The 13,249-nt window shown below is 40.7% G+C and overlaps 1 long non-coding RNA gene across 3 annotated transcripts in view; it reads left to right on the forward strand.

Moving 5' to 3' along the window:
• The window catches only part of LOC307223938, a 45,175-nt gene that overhangs the window by 12,722 nt on the left and 19,204 nt on the right, over positions 1-13,249 (forward strand). For all 3 annotated transcript variants that reach the window (XR_013842330.1, XR_013842331.1, XR_013842332.1), the window contains exon 2: positions 8,656-8,724. This is a non-coding gene — a long non-coding RNA (uncharacterized lncRNA). The remainder of the gene's footprint in view (positions 1-8,655; positions 8,725-13,249) is intronic.

Here is a 13,249-nt window from a genome sequence, read left to right on the forward strand (position 1 = left end):
CATCCTGTTCTATCTTATTAGTGTGATCTATGGGAGTCAGTAGGATTGAGATTCAAGATGGTTTTAAAATTGTCAAATTTGGTTAGTGAGAAGATGGGAAGTTAAGCAGTTTCTTTTCTGAGCATCAGAGTGGATGTTGTGACTTGATCTTCTCTGGAACTTAAACAGTCAAATTTCCTCTCTTTCCCGCACTTACATAAATTAGGAACAGCTGGAGGCCTTGTGCATCTGATTATAATTTCTGTGAAATAATTTGGCTCCATTGCAACAGTTGATTGCATCTAACTGTATTCTACCCATAGAAGATCCACTGAGATTAATGGACCTAAGTTGGTTATGTCCATTAATTCTTAACATTATTTACACCTCCATCATTAAAAACACTCAGGAGGAATTTAAAACTTTCCTGTTCATCCAGGCATTTGATGTCTGAAAGATGCTCTTCCAGTCAACTTTGAAATTATTAGAGGTGAGGATATGTGACTGTACTTAAATATTTGTAGAAGTTCTTAATGCTTTAAATATTATTTTATTTTTTAATTGCACTGTTTTGCTGCTTTGTTGTTTCCTGCTCTGAACAACTTTGAAATAGAATGTAACAAATGAATGAATGAATGCAATAGGTTTCTTCTGAATATGCCTAACACAGGATACAATCCTGTACTCCTAAGAACACATGACATATCTTTCAGACGTGAGTGTCTCAGCCATTCATTTTTATGGGGGGGAAGTAAAACAAAAAAGCACATTCAGGCATGGGGTGCCTGGTGAACATAACCCAAGTGCCTCTTCTCAAACATGTTGCAGATTTCAACTCTTGTCTTATAGAATTCAGTAGAAGCCAATGACTCATTGCCAACTGCAGGGCCCCGCCTCTTCATTTCCATATTGCCATTTGTATCTTGCTGTAGTGGAGTCTTGGAAACACAAGAACCCTTTTTTAAAGCATTCAAACTGTATATTTAATGAATGCTCAAAAGTAGAGAGTGGCAGGCTCTTTGCCTCCCACTATGTGTATCCTTGAATGCCTGAATGGGGCATTTATATCTAGACACATGAAGGGCTGTAGCCCGTGCAAACCAGAAACTGGTCAAGGGCAAGATTTCCATTCTCACCGACCAAACTCTCTGCATGGCATACACATGGGGCTCTTTCCCCATGTGTAACATGTAAATGGGCAATGCTGGATTTAGGGCTGTGTGGGCGATTCTCATGCACAGGGTGCTGAGCCGAGGGCGTGCAAAATTGAGAAGATCCATCACTGAGAAGATCCATTTCGGGATGCCAAATTTTGGGCTCATTCAGGGCACCATGCTACCAAAGTTTACCCAAGTCCGCCCCTGGCATGGGGTGGGACAAAGCCTCTCTGTACACTGCATGTGACGCAGAAGAATGTTGAGGGGCTACAGCTCAGTGGCGGAGAATATTCTTTGCATGCCAAAGGTGTTTGTAGGTATAATCAAAATTAAGACTGGATGTTGCAGCATAACAGAGACATTGTCAGGGATTCAGGTTACCTGGTTTTGGCCACATGCTCAATCCTTGACAAAAAATAAATAAATTGTCAGCTCAAATCAAATGTGCACATGGTGAAGAGGTCACCTGCCCATTTCCTCACCAGCCTAGATCCCACTGTGCACAATACTTCAAGAGGAAGTGGCAGACCCCTCAGTATCCCAGTTTGTCTGCCTAGCATCTGCTCCAGAAGCACATTGTCATGAATTCTCCGCACAGTTTCATCTAAATGTTTCCTTGAATCTGCAGTTATGTCCATTGATCCCTACAAAGATCACAGCTTAGTGCGCTTATTAAGTGTATACCTTGCATCATTGGGGATTATAAGCAAGCAGCTAAGAGATGAAGCAAAGACCCTTCCTGGTCTTGTTTCTCAGAATTATACCTTCATCTTCCAGTATCATGGTGGGTTTCCAAGAGGTTCATGGCGGAAAGAACAGTGCTCTCATAAACTGATAGTGTACCAGACCAGATAGATTTGGTATTAGAAATAAAAGCTCTATGAATCTCATCACACTATCCTGTGTGACCAGTTTACTGTCTAGATTCTGAAATCTAGGAATCAGAAAGGAGTCATTTCTACAGCCAGAAGAAAGGCCACTTTTTAGCAAGTGACAGCAAAGCATGGGATGTGGCAGATTTTTTTTTTAAAAAAAAAACAGCCCACAAGTCAAGCTTCTAAATTAATCAGTTTCCTGCAAGAAAGCATACAGGAAACTGGAATGTTACTTTGAAATTCTAACCACAAGCGCTTGTGACATTCACATTCACCAGTTCTCCCATTCACTCTCTTGAATAAATAGCTTAGCTTTTTTTTTTTGTCATTCCAAAATCAGACATGACGTTCTTGAGCACAAGGCCAGTAAAAAGTTCTCCGCTTGTAGTCTAATCTTATTTTATCATTTGCTCTGGAAAACAAAGCACTGCAGTCCAAACATGCACCACAATGAAACTGCATCTGAACATGAACTATAAACTATAAAACTTAATACTGTTTTAGAGATGATGGTTGAATTCATACTGCCAATATACATGTCACTGAAATAGATCTAGCAAATGTTGCTTCTTAATTTAACCCTGATTGATTTGGCGTAGCATTTCAATAGCTGACAGTAATGTGACTAATCCTGTAAAATTTACCTGAGCAGACATGCACAGGACTGTGCTGTAATTTACCTATAGAAAAGAGGAAGTGCAAACCGATGTTTTCTCCCTGAAGCATCCAAGCCACATCTTTTCCATCGCTACTGCTTGAGTTGGTTGGGGACTGGAATATGCTGGACAGTCTTCTTAATGCAAGCCTCTGGGCCATTATTGGGTTCCAAGGATTACACACATGAAGGTGGTGGATGGTTGGTGAAAGGACCTGAGTGAGAGGCAGGGAAGGGAAAATCTCCCAGGGTGAGAGACTAGAAGAAAGGAAAGCTCCCAGGTGAGAACTGTGAGTGTCCACTATCTGCAAGTGACATGGGTTAGGAGCTACCTTTGAGAGAAGATTCTATGTTTTCTTTCTTTTTTAAGATTAGTTTCTTTTATCATATTGTATTATGAAAAAGTGTTAATAAAATCTTATGGAAAAAATAATAATGCAAGCCTTTACAACTAGTCAAATAAACTGGGGAGAGCAGCTGGTGGTCAGTGTAGACCAGGGTCTGGAACTGGATCTGGCCAGAGGGTTAGTCCCAGAACTACATTGACAAGTGAGCTTCTTATATGCATTTTTATGCATGATTCCCCCAATACACTATATGCATTTCTGTACACATTTTTGGGATGCAACGCTATGTCACAAAATTTGGCCAATTTTGATGGGCAGCTGTGTTTTGGTTCATGTACTGCAGGTGTGGGAGCAGGATCCAGTCACCCGGCTGCAACCTGAGAGCACACACAAACACACCTTCTGCAGGGTGCACTTCCAATACTAACTATGTTCCTGATTCTTTTCTTTCTTCCTTTGGAGACACAGTTTGAATGTGCCTGTGGGATGTGGAACACATAGCAGTCAAGTACAACATTCCTAGAGTGAACATGCTAGGGGATGCTTTGTACCCACCAGGAGAAAACTTCCTGTTTCCTCCTGAGCTGGGACAAACTTCCTCTGCATGTGACTAGAGGTGGGCATGGTCTAATCTGGCCCTCTCTCTGCCTGGGAACAAGAGCAAGGCAGGGAACACACCGCTCCCTCTTTCTACTCTTCTCCATTCTGTATTTCTATGTGTGAGGAGAACTAAGTTAGGAACTAACTCTCTTATGGGATAGTTCCACATGTGTATATTCTTTTGTAACATAAGTCTGCCTTCAGGGATCCAACTGTGAACTGAATGAATGTGAGTAAACTACTTTTATGTTGACTTTAATAAAATCATTGTGTTTATTCTTTTTAAGAGGGACAAGAGGGGATCTTACCAGGAATCCTATATTTAGAGGCTAAAACTAGCCTGCAACAAGCAAACCGCTGTGCATTTAAAGGGGAATGTTTAAACTCTGCTTAGATATAGAACTTGCTAACGCAAGTTAGGAAGGAAATCATTAAACAATATATCCTCTCCTGCCTCCCTGAACATTCCCACAGTGCCTTGCAAAGGGACATTATCAGGTAAGAAAACACTGGGAAGTTGAATAAAACACTATCTGAATGCAGCCACTGTCACGTTTCTGGCATTGATAATGTTGGACTAGATGCTGATAGTTCTTTGTTGGTAGATTTGCATCAAGAAACTGCTTCTGCTATAGTTAAGGTGGCTTGTTTGAAAATAACATGTTTATAAATGGCAATGGGCTGAATCTGCCTTCTAAACAAAAGATTTAAAATAGCTAAAGATTAAGTGTATGAAAGAGCAATATTGATTGCCACAGGAAAACAAAACTTTTATCTTTTCTTATCCTTAGATCCACAGTCCACACAATTGATATCTGCAGGTTTGTTCACAGTGGAAAAGCTGGACAATCCTTTTCAGTGTGTCAAGTAAGCAGGCCACACCTTGGCTTATGTAAACTTAGCATACAATGCGTATTCCCTTTCAAAGTACTTAGCTTATTCATTTCACACCTTTCCCCCCTTATAGTCTGTGTTTAAAAGCAAAATAGGCCTATACACAGTGATCTTTCAGGGATAACCTCTATATTTGCCTCCTTTCATGAAACGGGTAATAGCTGTATTCATATGACAGGTTATTACATTTTCTCAGTATGTCCCTGTTGATTTCCACATTATATCTGAACTTTCATATGATATAAAAGCCACTTCTGGAAAACTTATGAAATATAGTGCATGCTTAGGACTCATTTCCATGTTATTTGATTCCAGAAAAAATCTGACGCAGCCCCCTTATCCCAGAAAATTGCAGAAATAAAGTGACAAAATTTGGAATGGTTCTGCCTGGTAAGTCCACCAAGGCCTAACAGAGGTTCCTCAGACCTGGAACTGCTGTCATTGCACTTCCTTGTACAAATTCCCAGTATCATTCCAAAGAAATTCCTTTTTCTCCTGGCTGCTCACTAGCCAGTCCATTCCTGTCTTATAGTCTTCCTCCCATTAAATCTCAGTGCTTATTGCTCATGATTGCTGCCTTATAAATCCCACTCCTTGTAAATACTTCACCTATGACCCAGCTGAAGCTTCTGTGACTCCTTGCTTCTGTGAAGACTCCCTGTAACATTCTGCTTAACTGAATGAACACAGAGGAGTAGCCACAATCAGAGTAGAAGTTTTAAAAGCACTGAGCAAGAGTACTTGTCAAAATTCATTTCCAAGAGTTAGCACTGTGGCTCACTAATGCAATCCTTCCAGTATGGTTCTTAGCTTTTCTTTCTATATATATGGATAGCCAAGTCTTTCCAAAATCCCTTTAAAGGTGATTTGTTTGCCAAAAAGGCTTAATAATGTTGCTTTTTCGGATTATTGTACCGATTGTGGGTAAGAGTTCCTCCATTTATCAATTCTATAGTGACTCCAAATGGTTTTCATAGACTTAAAGTCTTTCCTAAATTGTGTGTGCATTTGGCATGTTCCTTACTTACATTAAATGACTCTTTAGGACAGAGAGCAGACTGAAATCAAGTCCACTGATAAATTATGTTGTGCCTTTTTTCTGGAAGACAAGGCAATTTATATTTTTTAAGAATTATGCCTATAAACAGAAATGGGGAGCAGTCTTTGAGTAGTTCCCACCATCTACAGGTATGATGAGCACAATGCAGTCAGAAAGGTAAATAACTGTGCACTTATAGCATGACCTCAAGGAACGGGCTGTGCTGCTCTCTGCTCTGCCACGACACTTTGCTTAATGCTGCTGCTGTTGGGTTGAGTTACTTGAAAGGGCAATAAAAACTCCATTGAGTGCAGCTGTTATCCCTTTCCTAAATACAGTACTTCAGTTGGGTAGCTGTAAAGCTCCATTCGTAAGTCAGGCTATGGTCAATACAATATTCACATATCTTGCCACGCAGGAAGCCTTCAGGAAAAGTGTAGGAGCCTCTTTCCAGTTTGAAATGTTACTACTAAATTCCCATCAGGTATGGTGCCAATCCTTTCTCATTTTTATATGCAAGTTCATAACCTCGGTTATACTGCTCTCAGCTCCTTAAAAGAAGGGGGGGCGGTTTCAATAAATAGACTGAAATCCAAGGAGTTGGGATTGGTCTGATGTTTACACACACACAGCTAGTCTCAGAGACTGGAGGCCCTCCAGAGCAGCATTCTATGAGTGGCAAGGCTCAGCAGGTAGAAAGGAAAACTGGATCAACTATTTTGATCCAGTGTCCCCAAGCAAGATTTCTGTAGGCCCAGAAAAAGCTTGTAACATTCTTGTTGTGGGGTGAGAAAAACAAGTAATTAATAAGAAATGCCCCATCCAGATGCCATTTTTGTTGTGCATTCATGATTATTTCTGCTTCTGATGGTATTGGATTGGTTACAACCAACCCTACTTTCTATGCATCCACACTGTCAGGAGTGAGCCAGCTGTAAATCACACAAAGCAAGTGGAGTTAACACTTCATTAAAAATAAATGAAAAACCCAGGATCTGCACAGGAGTGTCAAACCTAATGAGCACACCAACTCTTCTTCAGTATGTCTTGCAAAGCAGTTGCAGAGACTTAAGGTCCCCACCATCCCACAGCTGCCTAAGTCCCTTCCACTCCTGGGCTTTTCCCAAGCAATCTGATACTGCACCCACATGACTAATTTCTCCTCCGCCCTTTTCATGCCTCTCCTGGTTCTGGGAGACTAGGAGGGAGGGGAGCTTATCGCAGCAGGAGGGGGAGACACTCCCCAGCCTGAAATCTCTGCCTCTTGGCCTCCCTCATCCCACTCTTCTGCTGCAGCTACTGATTCTTATTCTGGACTTCTCTGCGCCACAAACTCTCCCTGCTCATTAAGCCCTGTTATCTTTTCAGCTTCAGACACCTCCCAGTTTCCTCTCTCTGATCACTCATCATCATCCCTCCACCAATCCCTGGGGTCTGAGTTTTCTTCCCTTGGGGGTTCCCCAGCTGGTTCTTCCCACCGTTCCTCTGCATCCATCCAGTCCCTGACATCCACACCTGCAAATGTTTCACGGTGGACATACAGCTTCATTTCCAGTCAGTCCATGTCCTGTAGCCTCCTGCTGAAAGCCTGCAACTTTTTATAACTACCAATGTTCCACACTTGTTGTTTTCTCCTGCTTTTGATCTGCTATACTACCAATTTGCATCTGCAGATGGTAAACATTGGACAACACTGAGGAAGCATTGCAGAACAACCAATAAGGCAGAATGATATCTAGTTGGTCCACTATAAATCCACCTCTGTTGCTCCTTTATTGCATCAATGCCATATTGCAGAATATACCCATGCAAAAATCTTCCAATGACCTTGTTATGGAAAAACAGAAGACTTGTTTGGTGGTTCACTTAACACATCAGTTCTATTTCAGAAACAAGAGCAAGCAATTCAAAAATCCAAAATTCAAGGAGAAATGCAAATAAGGATTTTTGAAGCATCTATGTGCATAGAAGGCAAAAGAAAACCAACAACTTTAATGTTTATTGGTTCTTTGGAACATTAGGAACTATGCATCTCCAAACAAAGCCTGGCTGTGCTGGACAACTCACATTTGATTTTGCTCAGATACCTATCAGGCCAGTCATGGGCAAGCATCTTTTGGGAATTGTTTCTAAGAAAAAGTTTCCATTGCTAATCTGGTCTTAGTTACATAGCTTTTGGTACTGCTGTGAAAATAATAAAATATGAAGAGATAACAATGGGAATGGGTTTCTTGAGCTTTCCCCACACACAATTTTGAAATATTTGTAACTGCACTTCATGTCAAACACAATTTATGGCAATGCAGTCCAGATCCTACTGTAAAAACACAACTGTGCATGGTGTGTGCGTGTGTGCGTACATGTACATGTTTTAGGAATGTATATGTAGAAATGTATATAGCAGGTAACAGAGCCCGTTTTCACATCGGGAGGGGTGACACCTCGCTGCCAATGGCATCAGAGTTTGGTCCTTTGGGGAAAGTCTGTTAGAGAAATCAGAAGCTTGGACTTATCTGCCCTACCAACCTATATTAGTTTTATACCACTCTAACTGAAAATATCCTAGGGATAGTAGTTTGGTGAGGCACTGATAGTTCTCTGCTAGAGATTCCCTTATCCCACTCTCAGAACTAGGGTGTGCTAGTCCACACTTCCATTTGTCCTGCTGCTTTCCCATAGGAAAACCTATTCTTTTTGTGTGGAATCAGAACATACATCAATTGGGTTTTCTGTGGATTGAAATATGCTCTGATTCAAAGGCAAAGAGCAGGAAAGTGGTGTGGCAAATGGAAAACTGCTTGGACCAGGGACGGACCTTGGTAATAATATTTCTGCTCAAGCTATAATAATTCAACATAATTTAATTGCATTCATGCAGATAAATTGCCAGCTGCAGATTTTATGAAAATTTTGTTGGTGACGCGTTGTTTGATTGTTTAAACTGAGCAAGTGCCCATCATACGCAGAACTAAAATTCCCAGCATTTGCTGGGAAAAGAGCTTTATTCTTAGTGTAACTATGTCCATACTGAACTGGGAATATTATTTCCATATTGTCAGAGAGCATCAAACCAACTTGACACATCTTTTCCTTTTCTTTTCTTTGAAAGAAGTAAGATGAATCCCTCCCGCCAGTGGAATGGATTAAGAAGGGAAATGCCTGGAAGACTTAGGATGAGGTTTGTCTCAGTCTGCCTTCCTAACTTCTAAATATTGGAAAGGAATTAACCTAATTAATTCAACTGTTTCAAAACCAGATACTACTGGGATGCAACAGTATGAGTGATTTATTGTCCCTTCTCCCCCCTTCCAAAAAAAAACCCCACACTTCCTTTATACTACACAAACCCATTTTGCTACTGGTTGCTTCCCCTCTAGCCATTTTTTCTGGAAATGATACATAATTTGAACACTCGGTTATTATGGAGGATCCAGACATCCTCACTGTCTGTCTGAAATAAATGGGAATAAAACTGAGAACAGCTTCAGCCGACCTCTGTAGTAAGCTGTGCATGCTGGGAGATTCAGGACAGACAAAATAAAGTGCTGAAGAACATAAAGACAAGTCTAGCTTGCTGTTCTCATAATGGCCACCCAGATAAGGGCTTGTGAAAAGTCCTCAAAAAGGACAGAGGCAGAAGAGCACTCCTCCCCTTCTGTGGTTCCCAGCAACTGCTTCTTTCACACAGCACATCATTAAACTGGGGAATTTGCTCCCACAACATACAGTGACAGTCACCAGCTTGGGTGGCTTTAAAAGGGGGATTAGAGAAATTCATGGAGGAAAAGGCCATGTCATTTAAAAACTATGTAATGTTGGGACTCTGATCCTAAACACAGTAGGAGGTATTCAAGTACAGCCACTGTGACACTATTGCAGACCCTCCAAGCAGACCCTCCAGGGACAGTCCCAGGTTGACAGAAGCTGTCCTGGTTTCTGATTTGATCCCTGAATGTCCTGCTTTTCCTTAGGGTGTCCCTGTTTTCATCAGAAAAATGTTGGCGGGTATGGAGTTATGCGACCCCCTGAACCAAAGAGATAAGTAACTATACAACCTTTAGAAGGCATCTGAAGGCATCCTGGTATAGGGAAGTATTTAATGTTCAATGGTTTCCTATGGTTTTTATATACGTTGGAAGCCGCCCAGAGTGGCTAGGGCAACTCAGTCAGATGGGCAGGGTATAAATAATAAAATGATGATGGTGGTGATGATGATGATGATGGTGGTGATGGAATAGGACGCCCCTATTTTCATTGGAGAAATGTTGGGAAGTATGCACCATACATTTAAAATGCTATGGTGCCACTCTTTTTTTTAATGTTAAATTTTATTTATTTTGTTTAAGTAAGTAGTACAGGAAAAAAAGAAAAATAGATTGAATACAATCCAAAAATACTGAAGGCAAATATTACATACTTATCATATAATACTCCCCCCCTCCACCTGCAGCTTCCCTCCGCCACAATTCAACTTCTTTGAATCTCTATTTCCACTTTTATCTTTGCATTCTCCAAATGTATCATTCTTTGTATTTCCTTTATCTCTTTTGTTTTCCAAATCATAGATATACTTTACATTTTTATTCTAGGCATATTAGCATATCTTCCTTAGAACAATATTTTAAAGCTTCAAAAGATTTAAGCTTCAAAACATTTCCATTCCTTTTTTAATTTTTGATTTGACTGATAGCTATGATGCCACTTTAAACAGTCATGACTTCTCCCCAAGAATCCTGGGAGTTGTAGTTAAAGGGTACTGAGAGTTGTTAGCAGACAACTATTCCCATCCCAGAGCTACAATTCCAAGAGTTCTCTGTGAAAAAAAGGAATGTTAAACTGCTCTGAGAATTGTAGCTGTGAGAGGGGAATACAGTAGACACACAAAACGCCATCTTTGTTGATAGCAGGTTGCCTGTTTTCAGAATATCCGTCTGAGCAAAGCCTTTTGTGACTTGATATGTTCAGGGTCTGCATTCTCTTGAGATCTCCAATTATGCCATAGCTGCCTGTTAAAATGCTGAAGAGCCCTAGCTAGCACCTTTTTTTCTTTCCTTACCCTTTTCACTCTCTTCATCAGTGTTCTGGGGAAACAATTGTTTGGTGTGTTATATGGAGATCAGTTTTGACAGTGCTATGTTTGCATGGGTCTCAATATAGCTGCAAAGGGGGGTGGAATAGCATTTCATAGGGAAAATGATCTCATAACAGAGGCCTACATAGTGAGGCTCGTCGCAAGATTTATGTTCTGAAAAATCAAGGAATCGCGGATGTTTCATGCAAGTGTCTCCAAAGCCTGGATTTAACTGGATCATATCAACTGAGGGAGGAGAAACAGATGTATCTCCAGAGCCAGAAAGAAGCAGAGCAGGACAGAAGTGGAGTGCGGGAAGAAATTATGTGTGATGTACACGGCATCTGATTTCAATACGATAGCTCTTCTGCCCTTTGAAAGTGTATCTGGAGTATGCTATTTGTCCTAATGCCTATGGATTACTTGATTATTATATTAAACATGACCCTTCTGTTGCTCTTGGCTTGAGAAAGGCTCACAGCTCTTCTCACTTTATGAACAGCATGGCAAAGTGGAGTCGTAACCCATTTATACAGGTATTTCTTAATATCTTCAAATGTTATCTCAGTGGAGCTGGTGCTTCACAACCATTTCCTGGCTCAGAGTTCTGGGACCCTTCTTTCTTCCTCACTCATTTGAATGCTGTCTGATCCTTGTTTGGTTATTTTGGTTATCAGCTTCCATTCCGTGAACAGCACTCTGACTTCCTTTGAAATTGTCTATTTACACTATTCTGCATCATCACTAGGCATTCTGTTTTTTAAAATAGGGCCATATAGGATGATATTGTCTCTCTCCCCACCCAAGTAACGACGACAACAATCTGGCCATTACTTGACAGGAAACTTGAGAATGGGAGCATTATGTTCTCTCCATCCACCTGGCACACTCGCTCTCACTGTCCATGCAGTGACAGCACACCTAAATGTGAATTGGAAACTTGTGAGAATTTTCTCAAAGGTGTGGAATATATACATATTTATTCAATAAATTTGTATTCCTCATCTTTGAGAAAAATCTCAGAAGTTGGCAAATATACAATATAACCTACTATATATTTTGGAAAGTGGTTTTTGCCTGTCTGTTTTCATTTGGTTTGGATGCCTCTTTGAAACATCATCACCTAATTTGGCATGACTTGTCCCCAAGGTGGTGGAACAGTTTCCCATCTATGTTTAGATGTTGGAAGCCATTTTGAATCAAGATGGCGGACTGAAATGTTCCAAACAGTGCCAATTTGGATGACTCTCAGTATATTGTCTCTCAGTTTGGCATGATGGTTTCACAACAGCATGAAGCACATTTTGGTCCACATTTGGAAATAGTTGGGTACCATTTTGAATCAAGATGGCAGACTGCACCATTCCAAACTGCACCACTTTGAATTCCTCCGAAGATGTCACTGCCCAATTTGGCATGATGATTCCAAGCTGCACCAATTTGGATGCCACTGAAAATATTGCCACTTGATTTGGTGTAACAGTTCCTGAGATTGAGAAGCGGATTTTTGTCTATGCTTGGAAATCCTCAGATGCCATTTTGACACCTCTGAATATATTGTCACCAAATTTGTTGTGATGGTTCCTGAGACTGAGGAGAGGTTTTGGTTTATGTTTTGGTACCAACATCCACACATTATCCTTCATTTGGATAGTACTGGATGCCATTTTGCATCAAGATGATGAACTGAACCTTTCAAAACTGCACTGATTCCCCCCGCAATTCACAAGCAAAACTGCTATTAATGGAATGTTAAACAAATAACAAACATTTCAGCAAAACACTGAACATCAATACTCATAGGAAAAATAGCAGAAACTGGCAACAACCAAAAAATCAATCAGCCAAGATTACTAAGATATAGTCAAGCCCAACAGTAGAAAACAGACCCACCAATAAAGCCATTCTTCTGGAGGGGGAAAAAAGGTCTTCAGATCTTTCCTGACAGCTTGATGGAGCCTGGCTGGCAATGAATTCCACAACTGTAGGGCTGCCACGGTGAACCCCCTGTGCCTTGTACCTGCCTACTTCACTTCTCCTGGTGGTGGGCAAATAAGGAGGACCTCCCTTACTGATTTCAATGTGCAGGTAAATTGATACAGGTGTAGACAGGCCTCTGAGAAACTGAATGTATTTTTTAGGCTGAGGGTGGGGGAGCAGAGTAAATTATTGAAAGGGATGAGCAAGCTAGTTTCTCTCTCACACACAGGGAGTAATGGCTGTACTTTTTGCTTCATATTTCAGGTTATGCAAATGTTATACAGTGAATCTCTTTTAAAAAATGAAAGCTGTTTGTTTTTTTGTTAATCTGTGGGGTGGGAGCTGCCTCTCCTGGATGCCCGTTTATGGTCCTTTAAATAATGTAGACTTAAATCATTTAAGGCTTTAAAGGTTATAAACAGCACTTTAAGTTGAGCTTAGAACTGCATTGGTTACCAGCACAGCTGGTACCATAATTGTGTCCAACACGATGAACATCCAGCTTCCAACAAGTCTCGCTCGGATGGCTGCATTCTGGATCAGATTATTTTTCTGGACGATCTGGAGTTTCTAAGTCATGATATCCTTCTCTGATTTTGGAAGTTCTTTGATATTCCCACTCTGAATGACTAGGGCTAAATCTAGACACATA

Source organism: Podarcis cretensis (genome assembly GCF_951804945.1).
Source record: "Podarcis cretensis genome assembly, chromosome: 9".
In the NCBI taxonomy this organism is placed as follows: domain Eukaryota; kingdom Metazoa; phylum Chordata; class Lepidosauria; order Squamata; family Lacertidae; genus Podarcis; species Podarcis cretensis.